Source organism: Sander lucioperca, chromosome 10 (assembly GCF_008315115.2).
Source record: "Sander lucioperca isolate FBNREF2018 chromosome 10, SLUC_FBN_1.2, whole genome shotgun sequence".
NCBI lineage: Eukaryota > Metazoa > Chordata > Actinopteri > Perciformes > Percidae > Sander > Sander lucioperca.
Genome location: NC_050182.1, coordinates 17589371 through 17613092, shown reverse-complemented (window position 1 = coordinate 17613092; position 23722 = coordinate 17589371). Strand labels below are relative to the sequence as shown.

At 41.0% G+C, this 23722-nt stretch overlaps 1 protein-coding gene and 2 long non-coding RNA genes across 10 annotated transcripts in view; 2 read left to right on the top strand and 1 right to left on the bottom strand.

Annotated features, from left to right (window-relative positions):
- LOC116058018 overlaps positions 1-23722 on the top strand; it is a 347926-nt gene that overhangs the window by 247473 nt on the left and 76731 nt on the right. The gene's annotated exons all lie outside the window — the stretch shown is intronic.
- Positions 1739-18767, bottom strand: LOC118496142. 2 transcript variants are annotated; one of them, XR_004898621.1, is made up of 2 exons: positions 18757-18767; positions 1739-1887 (listed from the first exon to the last, which is right to left on the bottom strand). It is a non-coding gene; the product is annotated as an uncharacterized LOC118496142 (long non-coding RNA). The 2 variants fall into 2 exon arrangements; XR_004898622.1 differs by lacking the exon at positions 18757-18767 and adding an exon at positions 7776-7786.
- Positions 4789-14817, top strand: LOC116058037. The gene is made up of 3 exons (XR_004898624.1): positions 4789-4968; positions 5311-5360; positions 14746-14817. It is a non-coding gene; the product is annotated as an uncharacterized LOC116058037 (long non-coding RNA).

Here is a 23722-nt window from a genome sequence, read left to right as displayed (position 1 = left end):
ATGGGAGGACCTGTGAGTCCTCCTACGTCTACGAACGGGGCGAGCGGCGTGTCTGCGTGGCATTGTCAAAAAACAACCTGATGGGAGTAACTGGTCCTAGTTATAAACTCTCAAGACAATGTTCTGTGATGTCACTGATGATGTCACAAATCCTTTGCAACAAAAACCTTGGTTCAATCAACAGTGACATCATAGGGTTCTATTATGTCACCATTGTGTCATTGATGGTGTCACAGGAAGTTGACATCATGGAATGTTGTCTCTGTGACATTCCATGATGTCATTCCATGATTACAGAACATTTTTTGCAAATATATCTTCATTAGAGTTTAGTATAGTATCTTGTTTTATGTTGCTCGATCAGACAGCTGTTTGTGTAGGATATTGTAAGAATGGCTTTGTGAATTCTTCATATCATCAATGAGAGGCAATATTTAGATTTATTTTACACAATGGTCTCAGTTTGACGTGTTTCATCCACCTCGAAATGAAAACTGGCTGAAAACACAGACACACACAGACAGACACACACACAAACACATACACACACAGACACACAAACATACAGAAACACACACACACTGAAATTGAATGCTCCACATAATTGACGAAAGTGACATCATCTGTCCTAGGAAGAATGAAGTTCTGAATATCTAAAATCACAACATTGTGAGACAAATCATTGACTTCATCATGAGTCAGAGATCATAAATGATGATGTCACATAAACTGTGACGTCATCAGTGACATCACAGAACATAGACTTGAGAGTTTATAAATAGGACCTGTTACACACAAGAGAGAGTATATTACTAATCTCACTATCTCTTTTTTCAGATTGGGTCAGCTGACATCCCGACCCGAAGAAATACTGAGGACAGCTGGATGGAACTACAAACATTACCAAGTAAATTTATTTATCATATAGATTTAAAAAAAATATATATAACATAATTTCCGTGTTCACTTATTCACTACTCCCAATTTATTTATGATGTCTTTATTACATTTTTCTTTACACTCATTAGATATGTTATTGTTAAGTACATTACATTAAAATAAGAACTTTTGATTGGCAAGTCTCAAGCTACATCTGCTACTTCTATGCTGACATCAGCATCAGTGTCATCATGTATTTCCTCTAATGAAGTCAATGAATTCTCACAGAAATTAAAAGACTCAATCAATAGCAATATTTTTATGTTTTGATTAGTTTGAGATCAGTTTGGTGTCACAGATATAAAAAATAGGACAGTGCAAATGTTAGGAAGTCTTGACAATCAGAACTGCCAAAAAAACTATTTCTGACTGATAATCTAAATTACATGGTACTGCACCAGTTCCTAATTCCATCCATGATGATGAGAATTAGTCACCGCCTGAAACTATTCATCTAAGAAGCTACTGAATAAGTGAACACGGAGTGATTTCGGCCCCACCCTCCTTTAATGAAAATATATATACTCCTGAATAATAATTTAACTAACGTGGTGATATCATCTGTTTGCAGTTCCACCCATCTAGCTGTTTTCGGTGCTTCTCCAGGATGGCAGCTGACTCAATCTGGAAAAAAGAATGTGAGATCATTACACTTGATGGGCCCCTAAGAATATGCATAGGAAATTAGTTCCTACTATCAATGTCACCACTTCCTATGATGACTCATAATGATGATAATTATTAGTGTTGAATAATTGAACATGGAGTTATTTTGGTCCCACACACCTTTAAAAAAGAATGAGATCATTACACTTGATAGGGCCCTAAAAATGCATGTTTATTATCGTTGCCTAGCGTCTTCGTCGGACAACTCTCCTACGTCTGTGGACATGGGAGGACCTGCGAGTCCTCCTACGTCTACGAACGGGGCGAGCTGCGTGTCTGCGTCTGCGTGGCATTGTCAAAAAACAACCTGATGGGAGTAACGGGTCCCATTTATAAACTCTCAAGACAGTGTTCTGTGACGTCACTGATGATGTCACAGTTTATGTGACACATAATCATTTGTGATCTCACAGACAACATTTCATGATGTCAAATTACTGTGACTCAATCAATGACACTATAGTGATGCCACTAGTGATTGAACTAAGTTTTTGTTGCAAAGCATTTGTGACATCATCACTGTCACTGATTCGTTACCTCACCCCATTTGAAGGTAACATGTTACATCCAATGACATCATTGTATGTTGTCTCCGTGAGTTCATAAATGACGATGTGTAACATAAACTGTGACATCATCAGTGACATCACAGAACATTGTCTTGTCTTGTCTGTCTCAACCTGTCAGCGTCTGAAGCAACGAAAAAGGCGTCCTTCAGCGTGTTTGTATAATGTAGCGGGGAGAGCAGCAGCTCCACGGGGTTTAGAGAGTAGTATGTAAGGACGAAATTCCGCATTGGGAGGTTGGTTGGGGGGGTGGATGGGTCAAACACAGGACTTTCATTCAGGAGACCGGGGTTCGTGTACCACTTGTCACGTTCCCTAAAGTCGCTTTCTTCTTTAACCATCCCATTCTTCACGCGTGTCTCGGAAGCGTACGCCCACCCAGGACCTTTTCCTTAACATAACTGTCAAAAGGGTTGCCAATGAATCAGAGTAATGTGTTACTACCTGATGAACCAGAGTAATCTGTTACTACCTGTTGAATAAAACACATGTGACAGTTTAACTCTGGATCTGTTTTAAATGAAGACATGTTCAACAGAGACGGTATTTTTTGACATTTCATGCTTTTATTTTGATATTTTTGTCACTTTTTTGAGGTTTTTGTTGCTTTTCTCACTTGTTTCTACATTTACATTTACGCTGGTATTTATTTTGTAAAATAGCCTTTTGCATAAGTGACACACTGTTTTCACTATTCTTTGTTAACCATGGCCTGTGCTGTATGTCACTTGTTGTGAAAATTTAAATTAAAAATGGTGGAAAAAAGTGGCCTTTTGCTTACATTATTCACACAGTACGTGTTAAAGGATCATATTATAGTTTCTCTTGTGTCTGCTCGTGTGTTTTCCGTTTAAAGTTTGTGATGAATTATTCCAGATGGTCATGTTCTCTAACCTCCAACTGTATCTGAGATGATAACACAGCCAACCCTGGAGATAAGTCAGTAATGTTTATTTGTAGAGCACTTTCCACCGATACACATTATGAAAGACGTGTCTGTGTGTGTACGTGTGTGTGTATGTTAGGTTTTACAGTGTATTAATAATCACACGCACACAAACACATATACACACACAGACACACACACACACACACACACACACACACACACACACAGACTAGAAGTAATACAACAAGTAAAAGACATAAGAACACAAATAAAAACATAGTTACATACAGTCAGCCATAAAAAGTATTCTTCTTCGCCCAGAAAAAGAAGATATATTGAAATTTGAGATATTGAAAAGAGCAAGAGAACTGCTTTTTGAAACGTGAAGGCTACCGTAGCTGTAATCGGTACTTGGGTGGTGTGAGAGTGTTGATTGCGATATATGATTTCAACGCTAGATGGAAGTAATTTTCACACATTGGACCTTTTAAAATAGTTTTAAAAATCTGTACTTTCACTTAACCCTTGTGTTGTCATCTTGGCGACCATGCACTTGTTGTCGTCCCGGTCAAAATTGACACGGTCTGTTTTGCTGGTTTAATAAAGCATAAACCCTAGTGGTTATTCCAACTCATAACCACTAGGGTTACACTTATTCTTTGCAGTGATGGTCAATAACTGCATTTATACAAATGCACATGCAGGTACAGGACCGTTCAAGTACATTGTAATTTTTGTGTGTTGCTCTAAGAAATACAATAAAAAATTACAATGGAAATATGAAGCTGTAAAAATATATAAATATATATATACTAGGGCCGGGACTTTAACGCGTTAATTAAGATTAATTAATTACGGGACTTTAACGCGTTAATTAATTACGCAAAAAATAAATAACATAATTTTAACCACACTTATTTTTGCACCGCGGAACGTTTTTCAATGAATGAGTTTCGACGGACCGATTATACTGGAGCACCAACTAGCGTTCTTGACTTCCGACAACAACAAACCAGTGAACATGAACGAAGAAGCTGACGAGACCGCTTTGCTTGGCCCCGTGGATGGGAAATTTTGTTTTAAAAAACGAAAGATGGAAGCGTCGACAAGAGCATGGTTGTGTGCAAGCTATGCAACAAGGAATTTGCGTATCACCACAGCACATCGAGCCTCAAATATCACCTCAATGCAAAACACATAGGAGTTAGCGTGGACGTTAGCCCGACCGATTAAAATGCGATTAATTTCGATTAATTAATTACAAAGCATCTAATTAATTCGATTAATTTTTTTAATCGAGTCCCGGCCCTAATATATACGTATATACAGTATGAAGTAGAACAATATAAGTATAACAAATATATGTTATGTTATAATAACAAATAAATATGAGACAAATAAAGTTACAATTGCAACAGTGAATAATGTGATAATAACTGAATAAAGATAATATTGATCCAGAGGTTTTTTAACATTGTCATGATAATTCTCTGGAAACATATGCTGTATAAAGTCTATGAGGGAATATGCCTGGCTGTTATTTGCTTTTTATACCATCGTATAGGTGAATACTCCATTCTTATTTCTTAGCCAAAGCAAACAGTATAATGTGTTTTTGCAGACGCTGCAGGGAAAAGGTACAGGTGGCTTTTTGTTGACCTAGTTTCCCTCCCTGTCTGCTAGGTAACCATTGCAGAAAACTCTCATTCAAAGTCATTTCAGAGACAACCCCCCTCTGTCGGAGGATATAAGACAGAGAAATTATTTCATTTCTCTGTCTGAACATTCTTCAGATTTGCATCGTGTCAGAGTTCTGCTCTTCTTCATCTTCAGAGTTTTTGAAGTTTAGATTTTACATTTCTACATTTTTGGACCTTCGTACCTGAAACTTTCCCCACCAACTCTTCGGTAAGACGAACTCTGACTCTTCTCCAACTTTTATTATTTAATCAACTTCTTCAGTGTTTTTTCTGACGGTTTTTTCGATGATTGTTTTGTTGTTTGTTTTCCAACATTTTTGTCACTTTTTTAATGTTTTGGTCGCATTTAAAGAAAAAAATGTCAATGTTTGTTGTTGGTTTTTGGACAGTTGTTTTTGACGTTTTCCTTTGTTTTCAACGATTTTTTCCCCCCTCAACAATTTAGTCACTTTTTGGGCACTTTTTTGTGACTTTTTTGTTGTTTTTTCTAAAGAACCTTGAAGTTAAATGTGATGTAATGTAGTGTGTGTGTTATCATGTGATATTCCAGGTATCTCTCCTGCTGCTGACTCTAGAACTCATCTCTCTCCTGTCATTCAGGTAAATATACTTTTTATTATTATTCTGTCTTTAACACATTAAAACTTCTCTGATTCCGTTTCAGCTGCAAAGACGAAAACACGAAAGGTTATTTTTTTTCATTTTCAGTTTGATGGTCTCAAACATTTCTCTGTCTGCATTCTGGTTGAAATAATAATTAATTCACCCATTTACATGTGGAAATATGCTGGCTCTATGCACCCTAAAAGTAGTGATTATTTACATGGAGTCTGGTGGGCTTGGTTATGGTGATTTCATGTTAAACTAAAAGGATCTTAGACTAAGTTCTCTAACAGCTTTTATAACTCTGTGTTCTCCAGATAAACATGAAGATCACTATCTTTGCTGGTGTTCTGCTGCTCTCTGCTGCCGTGCTCTCCGTGGACGAACTAGATTCAAGTGTTCAGAATTTTATAAATCAGCATATCAACCAGAACATGGATCCTAACTCCTGTGACGGCGTGATAAAACAAAGAAAAATCAGTAAAGCCTATAGTAATAAGTGTAAGAAGGAGAACACCTTCATCAGTGCAACGTATGGCGAAGTCACAAAGGTCTGTGGGGATGAAGGAGAGCCGTATGAAATAAACAATCGTAGTCTGAGAATCAGCCGTGAAAAGTTCACAGTTGTTAATTGTAAATGCAATGACAACCTCACGTTTGACTACTGTGGCTGCAAAGGCTCTCGTCCAAACCTCAGAATTGTAATCGATTGTGATAACAATGGTAACCCTGTTCACTATCAAGAAGGTGTAAATATTCCAACTTATGAATGAATCAGAGTACTCTGTTACTACCTGATGAATCAGAGTAATCTATTACTACCTGTTGAATAAAAGATGTGACAGTTTAACTCTGGGTCTGTTTTTAATGCCGTCATGTTCACTCATTCATAAAGTAGTCCGGCTATGAGTAATGACTTAATTTCCACCTCTGTTTTTTGGGATTTCTTTCACATCAAGTCTAATCTTGTCAAAACCTCCCGATTCACCAACCAAACTCTGTACAATTTTCTACATATTTAAAGAAAGAAACCACACACCTTTACACAGCTGTCAGATTAATATAGTGGAGTGAAAAGTACAATATTTCCCTCTGAGATGTAGAGGAGTACAAGTAGTAAGGAGCAGAACTTATGTAAAGTACAATTACCTCATCATTATGTGTTACCCATCTTAGCCTTATTTCAAGGCTGCTTTTCATATTTGTTAGACTATTATATGTAAAAAAAAAAAACATTAAATATGACAGTAATCAGAGTTATGTACCAATATTGGGTGATGAAATGTAAAATACATGAATGAATGAAGAAAATTAGACATTTTGTGGAGTTACTTAAATTCTCTGAAAATTGCACAGAGTTTGGTTGGTGACTGATAAATGTGGTGCAGTAGACTAAAAAGTCCTGGAAATACTCAAGTAAAGTACAAGTACCCTTACATTTTGTACTTAAGTACAGTACTTGGGTAAATGTACTTAGTTACTTTCCACCTCTGGTTTTTGGGAAATCTTTTACGTCAAATTTAATCTTATCAAAACCTCCTGATTCCTCCACCAACCAAACTCTGTACAATATTCTGCTTATTTAGAGAAAAACAATCTATCTCCAGCTGTCCTGTACACTACTGTAATGTAGTGGAGTAAAAAGTCCAATATATACAAGTACCTCAAATTTAACTAGCTGTACTTTAGTTAAACTCCACTTCCTTCAAACAATAAAGCATTTAATTTAAAGAAGAAACAAGTTGTTTATTTACACTAGATTTATTTATTTATTAATAAAGGGTCCGGGGTCCTAAGAGTCACTGCAGGTTGTTGAAGACCCCTGGTTTAGACCACATGTGTTAAACTCAAGGCCTGCGGTCCGAACCCGGCCCCTCGCGGGTTTTGATCCGGCCCGAATACCAACATAGGATCAGAATCAGTTTTGGTCTGAAAACTGAAATCGGGGTTTGCATTTTCCAGCCCAGATTTGGGGATAATAACATGTAAGAGACTGTCTGAGGGGGGTTCAGTACATACAACAGAGTTGCAGGTTGTAATATGGGCGATGCAGTGGGTAGAAGAGGTGAAGCCAGGAAGAGCAGTGATGTACTCAGACTCTGCATACGGTCTGATGACACTGGGGGAGGGAAAGGTTGGAGCAGGCTGGAGAGTTAGTGGGGTTCCTGTGGGATCCCATGTGGGGATAGAAGGGAATGAGCTTGCTGATGGAGCAGAAAATGGGGGATTAAAAAGAGAGGTTGACTTAACTTCTTCAGGACATGAACACCTGTTTCCTGGGTGAAAGTCTTGTGTTTTCTCCTTAACTTCTTCAGGACATGATCACCTGTTTCCTGGGTGAAAGTCTTGTGTTTTCTCCTTAACTTCTTCAGGACATGAACACCTGTTTCCTATTGTTGAGGATTGTGCCACCAGATGGAAGCCTGACTCTCTTCCACAGTTTATATTCTGTCAGAAACAAGAACAGACTGAACACAAGTGGAGCAGAAACTAAAATAATATGTTCAACTTCAGCTCTGATCTCTAAATGTTTGATGTTTATGATGCTGCTGTTTTTAATGTCTCCTGCTTGTTCATGGTTGTGTGTTACCAGTTCTCTGTGTCCTCTCTGTTAAGTTTTAGTTCTATCCTTGTTCATGGTTGTGTGTTACCAGTTCTCTGTGTCCTCTCTGTTTAGTTTTAGTTCTATCCTTGTTCATGGTTGTGTGTTACCAGTTCTCTGTGTCCTCTCTGTTTAGTTTTAGTTCTATCCTTGTTCATGGTTGTGTGTTACCAGTTCTCTGTGTCCCTTCTGTTTAGTTTTAGTTCTATCCTTGTGGATGTTTCATGCTTCAGTTTCCTGTTTTACTTTGTAGTGTCTGTTTCTCTTGTGTCATGTCTTGTTCTACTTCCTGTCTTGTGTGTTTCCCTCCTCTGTGATTGGCTGCTCTGCCCTGATATGTCTCACCTGTTCATCAGCCCTCGTGTCACCTGTCCCTCGTTACCTCGTCTATTTAGTTTCTGTGCATCCTGTGTCTGGTGTCAGATCTTTGTCTGTTCTCCCTACGTCTCTCTGCTCCTTGTGTTCTGATTCCCTAGTCTTCAGATTTCTGTTTGTGGTTGTTGAACTCCTTTAGCCTTCCTTCCTCAGGACTCCCATCTTCTAAATCTTCAGCTAAATCCTCCTTTCTGCACCTTTTGGGTCCAAGCCTGCGTCCCTAGACGCGACAGTGCTCTGCTCTGAAACCGGGCTAATAGACAGAAAGACCTTCAGTTGGTCATTAATCAGAGATTCTAGGACCTAGGACAGACATGGCAGTTTGGACATTGGTCTAAAGTTGTTGAGATTGTTTTTATCACCCGTTTGTAGGGGTACAACATGCGCTGTATTCCAAATGCTGGGAACTATACCAGAGGAAATTGAAAATAGTTATTTGCTCTGAGAGAAAATGTGCTGAGAGCCAAAGGGTTCCAAATTGTCTCCAGTACATTTCCTGGGATCGATAGTAAGCAGAGCATCTGTAACTACACTAGCAGAGACAGGATGGAGGGTAAATGTCTGGCTGTGAGGAACAGTGAATTCATTGTCATCAGTTGGAAGGTTTCTATTTCCCCATTCCTTAAAAGGTGACCAGCAGCTTCATGGATTTGGTAGAGTGTGGATACTCTGCCTTCTAGTTTCATGATTTTTTCAGCAAACTGGGCACAATCAACACAACCTGGACGGGGATGTGAGTGGAGCCATGGGTTGTATGTTAACTACGGTGTCTGTGGAGCAGAGAGAAGAAGAGAGGAGGCCAGCACAAAGGTCCAGAGATGCACAACAAGTTAAGGACATGCAGAGGGCAAATGCAGCCACCAGGGAGGCCCCTGGCACTTAAGGTCTAGATAGACTAGCTTTTTAAGCTTTTTAACGGCGGCAGCCATCAGCTCTGAAACCGAGAAATGGTGATAGGTGTGAACCGAGCCCTGGGTATCCTGCTCTGCCTTTGAGAAAATGAAAGCTCAGATGGACCGATCTGGAATTTTCCCTTTATGACGTCAGAAGGGGAAAGGTTACCTCCCCTTTCTCTGCTTTGCCCGCCCAGAGAATTTGGCCCACCCATGAGAAAGAGAGAGACATCATGGCTTGCAAACGAGCAAAGCATGGCGGTTGGTCAAGGCCACACCCCCACCCTCCACCTTGCCCCCCCCCTCTCTCCTCCTCAATAGCATTTAAAGCTTCAGAAACAGAAATGGCACATCCTAAGGAAAGATCATTGTAGGACTGGCTCTAGTGGCTGTAATTCTGCACCAAGGCTGAATTTCAGGAAAGAGACTTCAGATACAGTACTAGAGGACCACTAAGGTCTATATAAAGAGACTTCAGATACAGTATTAGGGGACCACTAAGGCCTATATAAAAGAGACTTCAGATACAGTATTAGGGGACCACTAAGGCCTATATAAAAGAGACTTCAGATACAGTATTAGGGGACCACTAAGGCCTATATAAAAGAGACTTCAGATACAGTATTAGGGGACCACTAAGGCCTATATAAAAGCATCCAAAAAGCAGCATGTCATAGGAACTTTAATTTCTAACTTGTTGTCAGCAACTAAAGCCAAACTGAAAACATGCAGCGATTTAAAACATTCTCATCAACTGGTTTGTAGGATATTGTACCAAATTACAGCTGACAAAAGTTGAGCTTCATGCAGCGACGAAGTTTAGACTCCAAAAATACTGGTTAAGAAAAAGGATTGTGTTTTGGGGTTAAAACAGCGGTCCCTTTAAGTAGTACTCCCGGGACATGATCTACCCTTAACCCTTTCTGAAAACTTTAAACTAAACTAGCAAACATGATTGTTTTCAGAAAAGTGAACCAGCCTTATTCTGAGAAACAGGAACTCAAAGAAGCAGTTCCTCAATATGAAACCCTTCTATGAAAAACATTTTCAGACTTTCTACGTATTTGTTTTGACAGCTTCTTCTTAGGGCGTTTTCACACCTAGCTCATTCACTCAGTCACTTTCAGACTTTTCAGTTTGGTCTGAACCAAAATTGCAGGTGAGAAAGGTGCCTCGGACCACAGTCCGGATCAAAAGACCAAATTTTGGTCTGATAAAAAGAGGTGGTCTCAGTCCAGACCAAACTGAACCATGGTTCGATTCATTTGCAGTATGAAAACACTTTTTGGATGGTTCAGACTTTCGGACCAATTACAGGAAGTTAGGCATCTACGTACCATAGAAAAAGAAGGAAAGACCCGGAAAAAACCCCCGCTAGAACAAGCCAAAATGAGTTGTGGAAGTACGTGGGGAGAGGAGATTAGATATTTAACTTCAATTTGGTCAGACGAAAACATTAAAAGTCACTTGAAAAACACTCACAAAAATGCCGTCATTTAGTGCTGCGCTTGCAGTTACCATAATACTCATATAATACTAATACTAATAATACCATAATAACGCAATCGGGATTTGCTCATTTATTTGTTAATTCATTTTCATTCATACGGAAAAGACTACTCGCCAAAATGACAACACGTAAACGTCAGCCGCACGCCCGTCTACTCACCAATCAAAGGGAGACGCAGCACAAGTACGTGGTGACGACACGCCGTAGGTATGTCATGGAAAGTTCTTTTGTGCGCTAGCAAAATCACTACGTGAAACCAAAAAGAACGGGATCAAATGTATACAATGTAATTACACACGAATGTTGGTTCGGACTTTTAGGTGTGAAAACGCCCTTAGTGTCAAAACATGATTGACCCGGTTTACCCAAATGTATTGAAAGCTTAGGGCCACTACTGAAATGTAACCCTGCTCTTCATTCTTCAGTCAGGGGCGTTGTTTGGCCCAACACAAAAGTGGGCGAAGCCGTTAATCTGCACAAACTGCCATGACACAAAGCTGGTTAAAAATCGGACAGGTATCCCTCTAAGTGTACGCTATATTTAGAATATTTTCAGTCCTATAACTTTACCTTCACGACCGGGAACTGAAGACACCAGACTCCTTTGACAATAACAATTTAACCACCTAGAACACGATGGGAGTTGCTGCCTCCATCGCTCAGTTAGTGGTATTGTGGGACTTTGGTGTTTTAAAGGGTTAGTTTGAATTCATTGGGCCATAATCTGAGGGGTTAGGAGAGAAAGTACAGAAGAGGAGTGTAACCCAGGTTTTGAGCTTCCAGATAAATTATATCTGTAGATTTGAAAATATGGAGTTTGACTAACAAGAAGTGCAATAAAACCGAGCACGATATCATCCAAAACTGGGTTTAAACAAACAACGTGTGTGTGTGTGTGTGTGAGCAACCCGTTCTCACTCCAAACTCGTAAAAGATGGACATTTGGACAGTGGCTGTCAGCGTCTGAAGCTACGAAAAAAGCGCCCTTCAGCGTGTTTGTAGAACATTAAGAGCAACTACGGTAGCGAGTATTATGAAAGGCCGAAATTCTGCGTAGGGAGATTGGTTGGAGTGGTGGATGGGTCAAACAGCAAAGGGCTTTCACCCCGAAGACCGGGGTTTGTGTCCCGTGTGTCATGTTTCCTAAACCCTTCATTGTTTTCCTAAACCCAACCGTCCGGTCTTCTTTTCCAAAACCCAACCGTCCCGTTCTTCCCACGTGTCACGGAAACGTAAGCACACCCACAACCTTTTCCTTAACACGCATCAAAAGGGACGCCAATAGTCCCGACCGAGCGTGTTTAGATAACGAGCGTTATATGATGCTCAACGAGACTTTAAGCGTCATATAACGACAAAGGCACCTGACAAAGCGTCCGTATTTTACGAGATGGGAGTGACAATCTGTTGGTGTGTGTCTTTGTGTGTTTGTGTGTGTGTTTGAGTGTGTGTGTGTGTGTGTGTGTGTGTGTGTGTGTGTGTGTGTGAGCGTGAGTGTGTGCGTGTGTGCATGTGTGCGTTTGTGTGTTTGCGTATGTTTGTGTGTGTGTGTGTGTGTGTGTGTGTGTGTTTGTATGCGTGTGTGCGAGTGTGGTTGTGTGTGGGTGTGTGTATGTGTGTGGAGTGTGGGTGTGTGTACATGTGTGTGTGTGTGTGTATTACAGTATTGTGTTTAATAATATAAAAAAATATATATATTTTTTAATTTAAAAAAGTACTTTGCAAAGTTAATGTTTCTCTATTTGTGTAGGTCATCATTTACAGTAAGCTGCATCGGAACAACGTGTGAAAAGATCTTATTAAAGTGTGAAAACAACATCTTAACTTCCTCTTTTTGTTTTTCCGTGTTCGTCTTTGAGCGTCAGTAACGTGAGTATTTAAATTAGGATCAGTGGGTGTAACAGCTGAACCTGTAGCTGAATGTTTACCGTATATGGAGATGATATTCAGCTGTTTGTTTCAGAGACAACCTCTCTCTGTGGGAGGATATAAGACTGCAGATTATTTCATTTCTCTGTCTGAACATTCTTCAGATTTGCATCGTGTCAGAGTTCTGCTCTTCTTCATCTTCTTCATCTTCAGACTTTGTGCAGTTTAGATTTTAACATTCATCCTTTTTACTGAAAACAAGTCGACCAAAGGACAGCAGCTCTTTCTCACCTGATCTTTCTCCACCAACTCTACGGTAAGAGAAAACGCTGACTCTGGCTCCTAACATTAGCTTTTGTTTTTAATATTTTTGTCAATTTGTTTTTTTGACTTTTCAGTCACTTTTTCGAAAAAAAATGTCGAAATTTGTGTCACTTTTTCCAACATATTTTTCAAGGTTTGTCATTTCTTTTGATGTTTGTCACTCTTCAACATTTGTTTGTTGAAGAGTTTGTTTGTCGTTTTGCCGACGTTTTTGTTGCATTTTTGACACTTTGTTGCCCCTTTCTAAAGAACCTTGAACTTAAATGTGATGTAAATATAAGTCATATCATGTAGAATTATGTTCTATTTTTGAACCTTTTGATATGTTTTTTGGGGCTATTTTAACCCTTTGGCACTTTTTTGACATTTTTACCCTTTTTTCTGCACTTTTGTTACTTTTTTGACACTTTTTTGCTGCTTTTTGACAGTTTTGTGATGTAAACTGATGATGTAATGTATTTAAATATGATGTAACGTAGTGTGTTTATCATTCCAGGTATCCCTCCTGCTGCTGACTCTAGAACTCATCTCTCTCCTGTCATTCAGGTAAATATACTTTATATTATTATTATTATGTCTTTAACACATTTAAACTTCTCTGATTCTGGTCAGTCACGAGGATGAAAACTCAAAAGTTTGTTTATATTTTCACTTTATTGTTTAGTTTGTCTGTCTAACTTCATCTCGCTGCATCGGGACTTTATGGATAACCGTTCTCAGCATCACAACAAAACAAAAAGAGCCGCGGCGGTAGGGGAGAGCAGCAGTTAGTAGGAGAGAGCAGCAGTCAGTAGGAGAGATCAGCAGTCAGTAGGAGAGATCAGCAGTCAGTAGGAGAGAGCAGCAGTCAGTAGGAGAGAGCAGCAGTCAGTAGAGGAGATCAGCAGTCAGTAGAGGAGAGCAGCAGTCAGTAGGAGAGAGCAGCAGTCAGTAGGAGAGAGCAGCAGTCAGTAGGAGAGATCAGCAGTCAGTAGGAGAGAGCAGCAGTCAGTAGGAGAGAGCAGCAGTCAGTAGGAGAGATCAGCAGTCAGTAGGAGAGAGCAGCAGTCAGTAGGGGAGAGCAGCAGTCAGTAGGAGAGCAGCAGTCAGTAGGAGAGAGCAGCAGTCAGTAGGGGGGAGAGAGCAGAGATGAGAGGAAGGGGAAGCCCGTCTACAAACCAATCAGTTATAAGTATCTGGAGACTCAGTTCACGTATGTGATGACGACAGGACGTAGTTTTGTCACGTAGAGATCTTTAGATCTTGTATAACTGCAGTGTGAAACCAAAACTTACCGGATCAAATGTTACGATGTAACAAAAACATGAACCTTGGTCTGGACCTTGGTTCAGACTTTCAGACTTTCAGACTTTCAAACGCCCTAAGACATTCAAACTTCTTTGCTGTGTATTGTGTGTGTGTGTGTGTGTGTGTGTGTGTGTGTGTGTGTGTCTGTGTGTTGTGTGTGTGTGTGTATGTGTGTGTGTTGTGTGTGTGTGTGTGTGTGTGTATGCGTGTGTGTTTGTGTGTGTGTGTGTCTGTGTGTGTCTGTGTGTTGTGTGTGTGTGTGTATGTGTGTGTGTTGTGTGTGTGTGTGTTTGTGTTGTGTGTGTGTGTGTGTGTGTGTGTCTCTGTGTGTGTTGTGTGTGTGTGTGTGTGTGTGTCTGTGTGTCTGTGTGTTGTGTGTGTGTGTGTGTCTATGTGTGTGTTGTGTGTGTGTTTGTGTTGTGTGTGTGTGTGTCTCTAACAGCTTTTATATGATAATATAAAGAGATGTTAGATATGTCAGAGTAAAGTCTCTAACAGCTTTTATAACTCTGTATTCTCCAGATCAACATGAAGATCTCTATCTTTGCTGGTGTTCTGCTGCTCTCTGCTGCCGTGATCTTTGTGGATGGACAAGTTTCAAAATAAGCATATCAACGCTGGGATGATTGCTGGCCAATGTGACGATGTGATGAAAGAAAAAAGAATCAACAAAATAAACTCATTATGTAAGAACAAAAAAACCTTCATCATCACAATGTTTTTGCAAACTGTCAAGGACATCTGGGGAAGAAGGAACCAAATACACTGACCCAATGACCCTAATGCTAAGAAGCTGAAGAAAAGCAAAAAACCCTTTGACATCGTTAACTGCGATCTGAAAACTCTTAATGCTAAGTATCCCGACTGTCAGTACAATGGTACATCAGTCGAGGCGTACATCGTAGTCACATGTGAACCTGTTCACTTTCAAACGTTTTTTCCTGAAGTAAGGTTTAATAACCACTCAGAGTAATCTGTTACTACCTGATGAACCAGAGTAATCTGTTACTACCTGATGAATCAGAGTAACTTGTGTCTCCTGTTGAATGAAACACATCTGACAGTTTAACTCTGGGTCTGTTTTTAATGTCGTCATGTTCACTCATTCATAAAGTTGGTAAACACAGACTTTTGATGATGTTTGCGTGGAATTATGGGAGTTGTAGTTTTTATTGTTAAACACCGTTGCTTAGAATCTGTTCAAGGACGAGTTTACACATTCAAGTTTATTGTTGAAAAGGAAACAATGAAGAGAGATAAATGTGTATGTGTGAGGATGAGTTGAGGATTGTTCCACCAGATGGAGCCCTGACTCTCTTCACAGTTTATATTCTGTCAGAAACAAGAACAGACTGAACACAAGTGGAGCAGAAACTAGAATAATCTCTTCAACTTCAGCTCTGAACTCTAAATGGTTGATGTTTATGATGATTTTAATGTCTCCTGCTTGTTCATGGTTGTGTGTTACCAGTTCTCTGTGTCCTCTCTGTTTAGTTTTAGTTCTATCCTTGTTCATGGTTGTGTGTTACCAGTTCTCTGTGTCCTCTCTGTTTAGTTTTAGTTCTATCCTTGTGGATGTTTCATGCTTCAGTTTCCTCTTTTACTTTGTAGTGTCTGTTTCTCTTGTGTCGTGTCTTGTTTTACTTCCTGTCTTGTGTGTTTTCCCTCCTCTGTGATTGGCTGCTGTGCCCTGATGTGTCTCACCTGTTCATCAGCCCTCATGTCACCTGTCCCTCGTTTCTCCCCTCATTACCTCATTTATTTAGTCTCTGCTTTCTGGTTCTGTTGTTGGTTTGTCGTCATACTTTTGTCAAGAAGTCTGTGTCAGCTGTTCATGTGTTCCTGGTTTCTTCCCTGTGATTGGACAGTGATCAGCTTACATGTATCTTAGTTCTCTTTGTGTTCTTTATTGAACTCCTTCATACCAACTGCTGCCTTGTCCTCACCTCTTCTGCTTTTGGGTCCGACTTTGAACCGCTCCGTGACAGGACAAACTAACTGTCTGTCTGAGCATGACCATATTGACACATAGTATTGCTAAAGCACATAAACATTTAGGGAAACATTTAACACATTTACATACAGTTGTACAGTAGGATGCCAACAATAAAGCATTAGGTTAACATTCGTGCATAAGCAACAATCATGTCAATATTTAACAATATGAACAAAACTGATGGATATCGGCAACAACATGAAAACAAGAAAATGAAAACTCTCTCTCTCTGTCTGTCTCTCTGTCTGTGTCTCAGTGTTTGTGATGTCCTCAGCTCTCAGAATGAGAGGGGGAAACCTAGCAAAGGATATTCCTTTTTAAACCCAAACATAGTTATGTAAATGTATCATCAGAGACATCCCAGATTCTGGAGGTCCTGAAATAGAAACACATTAACTCACTCTTTTTGTCCACAGATCCTCCTGCTACCACCTCCCTCCTCCTCCTCCCCTCACCCTCTGTCTGTTTTCAGAGTATTGCCCCCTGCTGGTCTTCTGTCTGTACTGCATCTCTGCAGGTGTGACGGTGTCCATCTGCTGCAGCAGGAAGAAGACAGACAGACAGACAGACAGACAGACAGACACTGGTGGTCGATGAACACAGATCTGTGCTGATTAGCTCTCATAACGGGCCTGGTGGGTAGAGCACTGCCATGAGTCCATGAGGCTAATGTCTGATTACTCCAAATTTTAATTGTGATATTTTGTGATTACATTCTGATTCTGCAACGTTCTCTGTTAGGTAAATATAGTAGCACAATGTCTTCCTCTGATGTAGAAACTACACTAAGTAAATAGATAGTACGCTGTACAGTGGAGTTGCATATTAAGTGGTTTGGAGTCCTTATGTAAGTCATTTTAGGGTACAATTTGGTTTTGGAGACAGACTGCTGTGCACGATGGCACCAACAGATGAACGATGAAGGAAGATTGATTCAAAGTAGTGAGTGATACAGAGTGCACTGTAAAAAGAAAAAAAATCTTATTTGGGGGGGTTTAGGAACATTTTGCTCAGAATGTCCTGTAAAGGACAAGGCATTTTGGGTCCACAGTGGTCTCACGGCAGACTTGTCAACACGACAGATTTATCAGAATCACAAGGTATGTATTTTAAATGGTCTTACCTGAGATTCAAAACTAACTAATGTGTGGTGTTGTGGAGATGCCTAATAGTTGGATAACATTAATAAACGGCAGCGGCAATCCTCGTCTTTCTGGCTAACATTACAGTTTACACGGTAACACCTGATACATATACTTTACAGTGTTACTCCTCTTATATATAATAACTGTGGACATGTATGCAATGAGCTACTAAGATTACTTTTACACGGGACATGAACACTTGTTTCCTGGGTGAAAGTCTTGTTATCTTTTCTGGAACACAAACCTTTTACTTTTCAGAGCACTATGTACAAATGCTTCATCATTCTCACGTCTTGGCTCCGCCCACAGGAAACCAACCAGCCATCTCCATGGAGATGACCGAGTGTAATGAAGGTGTGGGGTACGATGACATCACCACTGAGCCGCTCTCTGTACCGTGTGTCTGCTTGTGCCGATAAAGCTTCGATTCAAACATTTGCAGTTGAACAGAACTCAAACAGACTGAAAACTGACCGGAAACCAACTGAAAACTGGCCATAAACAAGCCGTAATGAAACTGAAAAACTGGCCGTAATATGACCAAAAACAGTTCGGAAACTGACCGAAGACTGGCCCAAAACTGAACTTTTTTTGTGTGCACAAAGGACACAAACGTCAAGAAAAAATTACAAAGGAAAGACTGAAAACTGACCGAAAACAGACTCAAAATGTCATTGTTTTTGTCATTTTCTTTTTTTATCTCTCTTTTTCCGAGGTTTCACAAGTTTTTTCAGACGTTTGCATGAACATGATGATGTACAACATTTTTATTTATTCTTCAGGTTTTCCTTTCTCTTTTAAAGTGTCGTTAATGGCCACAAGTGAACGATTTATTTCAGCCATTGACCGAGTTATTGCGGCTTGTTTTTCCAGCCCCTCTGCTGTCAGGAGACAGGGTCGAGGTGGTGGTCCAGCACGGGGGATGGAGGACACGCGCTCTCCCTCACAGCTGTTGCCTGGCTGACTCATGAAAAAAACACGAGTAAAATAAAAGACACTGCATAAACTCCGCTAACGTTTGTTTATTTAAATATAAGTACACCTACATGTAGGCCTAAGAGATTGCAATATAAGCCTGTATATTACTATTAGGACTGTAGCATACATATGTCAAGGATGTATAAATTAAATAAACTTCAGCTGAAGTCCGATTTACTACGGCAACACTGTTGACTGCATCAGTGATCTCTTTTCATTCCGCATTCTTTCTATAGCCTCCTTGCTCCTTGGACACCGAAATTAAATCCACTTTCTCCAGAAAATGGAAGTTTTAGCACAAGCACTTGCACGCTCCCTGTAGCAACGGCTGTTGCAGATGGAAGACATTAGTTTTTGGGTGCTCAGGCTATTTACAGTTTAAGGCCCCATGCTGTGGTTGAGGAACCCCTGAACCAATCGGAAGAATCAAAGCTACAGGAAGGTGAGAACCTTATCTGCAGCCCCTCCCTGGAGCCATTTTGGGACTCTTCTCTTTCTCGTAGTTTGGTGACAAGGGCTGTGGTTTTTCCACCTAGGCCAAGATCTCTTTGTCTGTGTCCACATGTGCCACATGTGTGTCTTGTCTCCAGAGGTCAGTTTAATCTGAGGCCTTTTTGGTTACAAATCAGGTTTAACACTAGAAGTGCCGGAATTCCACAACTACTTGAACTGCCGTGAGCGGTCATTTTGACCGCCAGATTTAAAACTCTATAATCTCTCATGATAAATACCTAATTGTGATATTGATGCATGTATTGTGTTAAGATATCTTTAGAAAAACGAAATAACATCAAAATGTACATTTTAATGAGTTTAATTATACATTTGAGTAGTAGGCCTAATAGGCTACGTGTTTCAATACTTCACATCATGGCACAGTAAACCATATTTATTTCATAGGCTACATTCATATCCAAAAAATATGGTATGGAAATTCTTTCAACATTACTCATAACAAGCAAATAACATATAAAAGTAGCTAATTTGAACATGTCCCTAAGCTAACCTGGCACCGACTCCGTTTTGGTGTCTGCTGCGGTGCGCAGCGCTGCTCGGATCATGCGCCGCTGCCCTTTTTTCCTCATAAACTCCGCTCTCAGTTCAGCATGAACTTCCTCCGGGCAATTTTACTGCTGGTGCACTATAAATTTACATTTTTTATACATTAAGATTATATTTTTTAAACACATTTTTACCACAAATGACACAGAAAATAGGCTAATAGAAAAAGCTGGAACCGAGCTCATAACAAAAAGAGCCAACGAACCATGAAACAATTAATTACAAATACACGTGTAGGCCTACATTTGGTTTTTTAAACGCAGTCAACACAGGTGACATCTCTTCTTTGGACACAATTGCCACAGACAGGTTTGCGGCATGTGCTGCAGGTGTCTTTTGTCTTGTTCTGATTGCAGCTCCTCCTCACCTGGCACTGCCTGCGTTTTTGTGCCTGTTGCGGTGGTAGCTGTCGCTGCTGACCGGGACCGTGCGCTGCTGCCCTTTTCCCCTCCATAAACTCGTCTCTCAGTTCCTCTGCCAACTGCAGCAAAAACTTCCTTCTGGAAATCTTGTTGCTGGTGCACTCCTTGTATAGGACATGTGCATTTATTCCAGCCAGGTCGAGGATGTTATAAAATACAGCCACTGGCCATCTTCGTGTACCGCCTTTCACGGAGTACGCCTTGTATGCCTTCGCCATCTGATCCAAAACATCAACGCTGTATTTGGTGTTGTTATAATAGGTCACAGACTCAGGTTTTGCCTTCGGCCCATCTGTTATTGCCACACTTGTGTGCACTGAGCTCAGAATGCACACATTCTTTCTCGGCTTTCCCTGGTAAATGGTCAGTGTCGCATTAGCACATTTCAGCACCTTTGTGCTGAACAGCTCTGCCTGCTGTTTTACAGAGGGAGGCAACTCTCGTTTGGCTTTGCCCAGGGTGCCAACCAGGCTGGTCTTTTTGGCCTGTAAGGCAGTGGCTAGCTTTAGGGAGGTGAAGAAATGATCAGTTGTAATGTTTCTTCCCTTCCCCAGAAATGGCTCCGCCAGTTTCAGCACCACACTCTCTCCCACGAGCTGACCTCTGCTCCGCGTCTCCTCTTTACCCAGATACGGAGCCCCATTCAGCATATATTTGGACTGCACATCCGCAGCCAGCCAAAATTTGATGCCGAATTTATCAGGCTTGTTCCCCATGTACTGAATAAATTTGCACCGGGCCTTGGTGGGGAACAGCTGCTCATCAATCGTAATGTCGGCACCAGGCTTGTAACAAGCTACGCTGTTCTGCACAAACTTGTTCCAGGTTGCCGACACCAGGGCAAACTTGTCATCCTGCAGATGAAATCGTCTGGTTTCTTTCTTATCGAACCGCAGGAATTTCATGATCTCTCTAAATCTGTTTCTGGCCATTGTTTCTGTAAAAAAGGGCAAGCCCCATTTTTCTGACCACAGACTGTCCACATCGATGTGTTTTGCACCCTGTGCCCCGCGGACATAGAGCAGGGCTATAAATGCTTTTAGTTCAGCCACTGTCAGGTCCCAGGAGCTGTCACCATGGTGCCGATGGGCCTCAGCCACAGTGCAGTCCCTGATGTGCTTCAGCATGCCATTATCGAAGAGACACACAAAGGCCGTGAGCGCATCTTCAATGTTGCGCTTTGCGTGCGCTGTGGGGCCAGCAGCTTCCGTCAGGACGTTTTGGCTCTGCTTTCTCCCTGTACGTTCAGTCAGCTGAAGCACCGTCCACGACGTCCCATCCTTCCCCATTTCCACAGCCGCCTCCGGCCGTGATGACTCAGTTGGCTCGAGGGGTAGGCCTATGGTTCGGGAAGGCCAAAAACAATAATAACTAATAGACTAATGATGATAATAATAATAATAATAATAATAATAATAATAATAATAATAATAATGATAGCCTACAATTGCAAATATGACCAGAATATATGCAGCGGAACTCACCGGGAACATCAGCCGTGACCGGCTCACCGGGAACATCAGCCGTGACCGGCTCACCGGGAACATCAGCCGTTACCGGCTCACCGCGAACATCCGCCGTGACTGGCTCAACGCCGTCAAAGGGACCATCAATCGTAACCGGATCCGAAGTCTTAGGTGAAAGTCGTCTCCTCTTTTTCCGCTGTTGGCCTACGGACTCACCCTCTGATGAGGATGAAGTGTAGGACCTGTCATTCACCCAGGAATGATCGCTGTCACTTTCCTCCTCCGACTCCGATAGAGCCCCAGCATCAGAATCATCACTTCCCATGTTTTGAAGCATCTCCAAGGCCATTTCAACAGTCATATTCCTCTTCATTCGGTCATTCATTCTGGACATTTTTACTACAAACTCGTTTCTAAATATTCTATAAAAAGCAGTGTAGGCTACTGTAATCAAATAGGCTACCGGTAAATACAAATAAGCTAGGTGACGCTAGTGACGTTTCTCTAACAGACACAATGATAGTTACTAAGCAACCAAGATGTATCTTCAACCGCGCGAAAAATTCAGAAAAAACAGTTCTAGTGTTAACACAACTACTGGTCCCAACACCAGCTACAGTGCTCTGTCACAGCTCGGTCGTATCAGCAGTTAGTAGATGTGTTTAGGAGGGTTGTTATATAGTAAAAAGCTAAGAATACTTACAAATGGCAGTGATAAACTTTTCGTAGCTTTTTGAACGAATGGTTCGTGAGAATAGAATTAGAATGTGTTTATTGTCATTGCACATAACAACGAAATTCAATTGCACTTTCCGTTTTGGTGACATATAGTATGACAAGACAACAGTAAAATTAATTAGATTTAAGACATAACAAACAGAGACCTATGCAATATGAACATAGTAATAAAAAATCAATCAATTGATAAGTAGCTAAAAGAAGGCTGCATAAGGAAGTAAAAATGTATTGCATTGTGACGTTGTTACAAGGTTTTGTTTGTTAATAGTTAAATGAGTATAAAGCATAATGACCTGATCTGAAATGATCTGTTTCCCGTTTGTTAATGATGGTTATTGTAACTGTGTTCCCCAGATAACCATGAAGATCTCTCTCTCTGCCAGCGTGCTGCTGCTTTCTGTGCTCTCTCTGGACTTTGTGAAAGAAGAAGAAACTCTGGCTGCAAAGTTTAAAAAGCAGCATATCAATGAGGAGATGAACGATATAGGCTGCACCAATGTGATAAATGACAGAGGAATCATAGACTACAACGGCAACAGTAAGCTGACAAATACCTTCATCAGAGCGCCTATCAGAACTGTCAGAGACATCTGTGGGACTGGAGGACAGAAATACTTTAATAAAAATAAACCTGGTGTTTTCCCTTTAACATTGTCTGCAGACTGACGGATGCTACTGTCAGTCCGATATGTTGCAGCTCCTCAGCCCAGTCTCATGGCAGTTCGTGAAATGGTCACGTTATTTAATCTATTGATACGTGTTCACTGGGACGTTTTTCTCATTTTGTACGTGGTGGCCAGCACAAAAATGTGAAGTAATGTATTTCAATGGGAAGCATATTTTGTGGGCACAGCACGAAGTGTAGTATGAGTACAAGTAGTATGAAAAGCCGAAAATCTGCGTAGGGAGGTTGGTCGGGTGGTGGATGGGTCAAACAATACAGGACTTTCACCCGGGAGACCGGTGATCACGTCCGCATGTGGCGTTTTGTTTCCCCGTTGTTTTCCTTATCACAACCATCCCGTTATTGTCGCACGTCCCCAGGGACCGTCTCCTGGCGTGTGAGGCGTCCTTTCCCCGTAGTCGCGTCCCCAGTGGCTGCCTCGCGGCCACCTCCTGGCGTATGAGGCATCCTTTACGGCCGTCTCCCGGCGTGTGAGGCGTCCTTTCCCCGTAGTCGCGTCCCCAGCGGCCACCTTGCGGCCGCCTCGCAACCCCCTCGCAGCCGCCTCCCATCATATGAGGCGTCCTTTTCGGTCGTCTCCCGGTGTGTGAGGCATCCTTTCCCCGCAGTGTATTTCGTGGTGGCCACCACGAAAAAAACAAGAAAAACGTCCCCGTGAACGCGTATCAATAGATGTGACATTTACACACGCTTTGAGCTGCAATCGATGTATGAAAGGCGCTATACAAATAAAGCTATCTATCTATCTATCTACACAAACTGCCGGGTTGGCTTATAACAGGTACATTGTAGTCGCATGTGATGTTAAAGGAGATCCTGTTCTCTATGATAGGTTTCTGTTTTATTAACCAGCTGATGACTCAGTGTAACTTGTGCACTGTAAAACTTGTAGCTGTAAATGTACGGTAATATACTGGAAGTAGCTTCGACAGTAAACTACTGTTTATCTATAGTTTGCATACTGTTTTTAAATGTTATGGTATTTTACTGTAAATAGACAGTTTGTA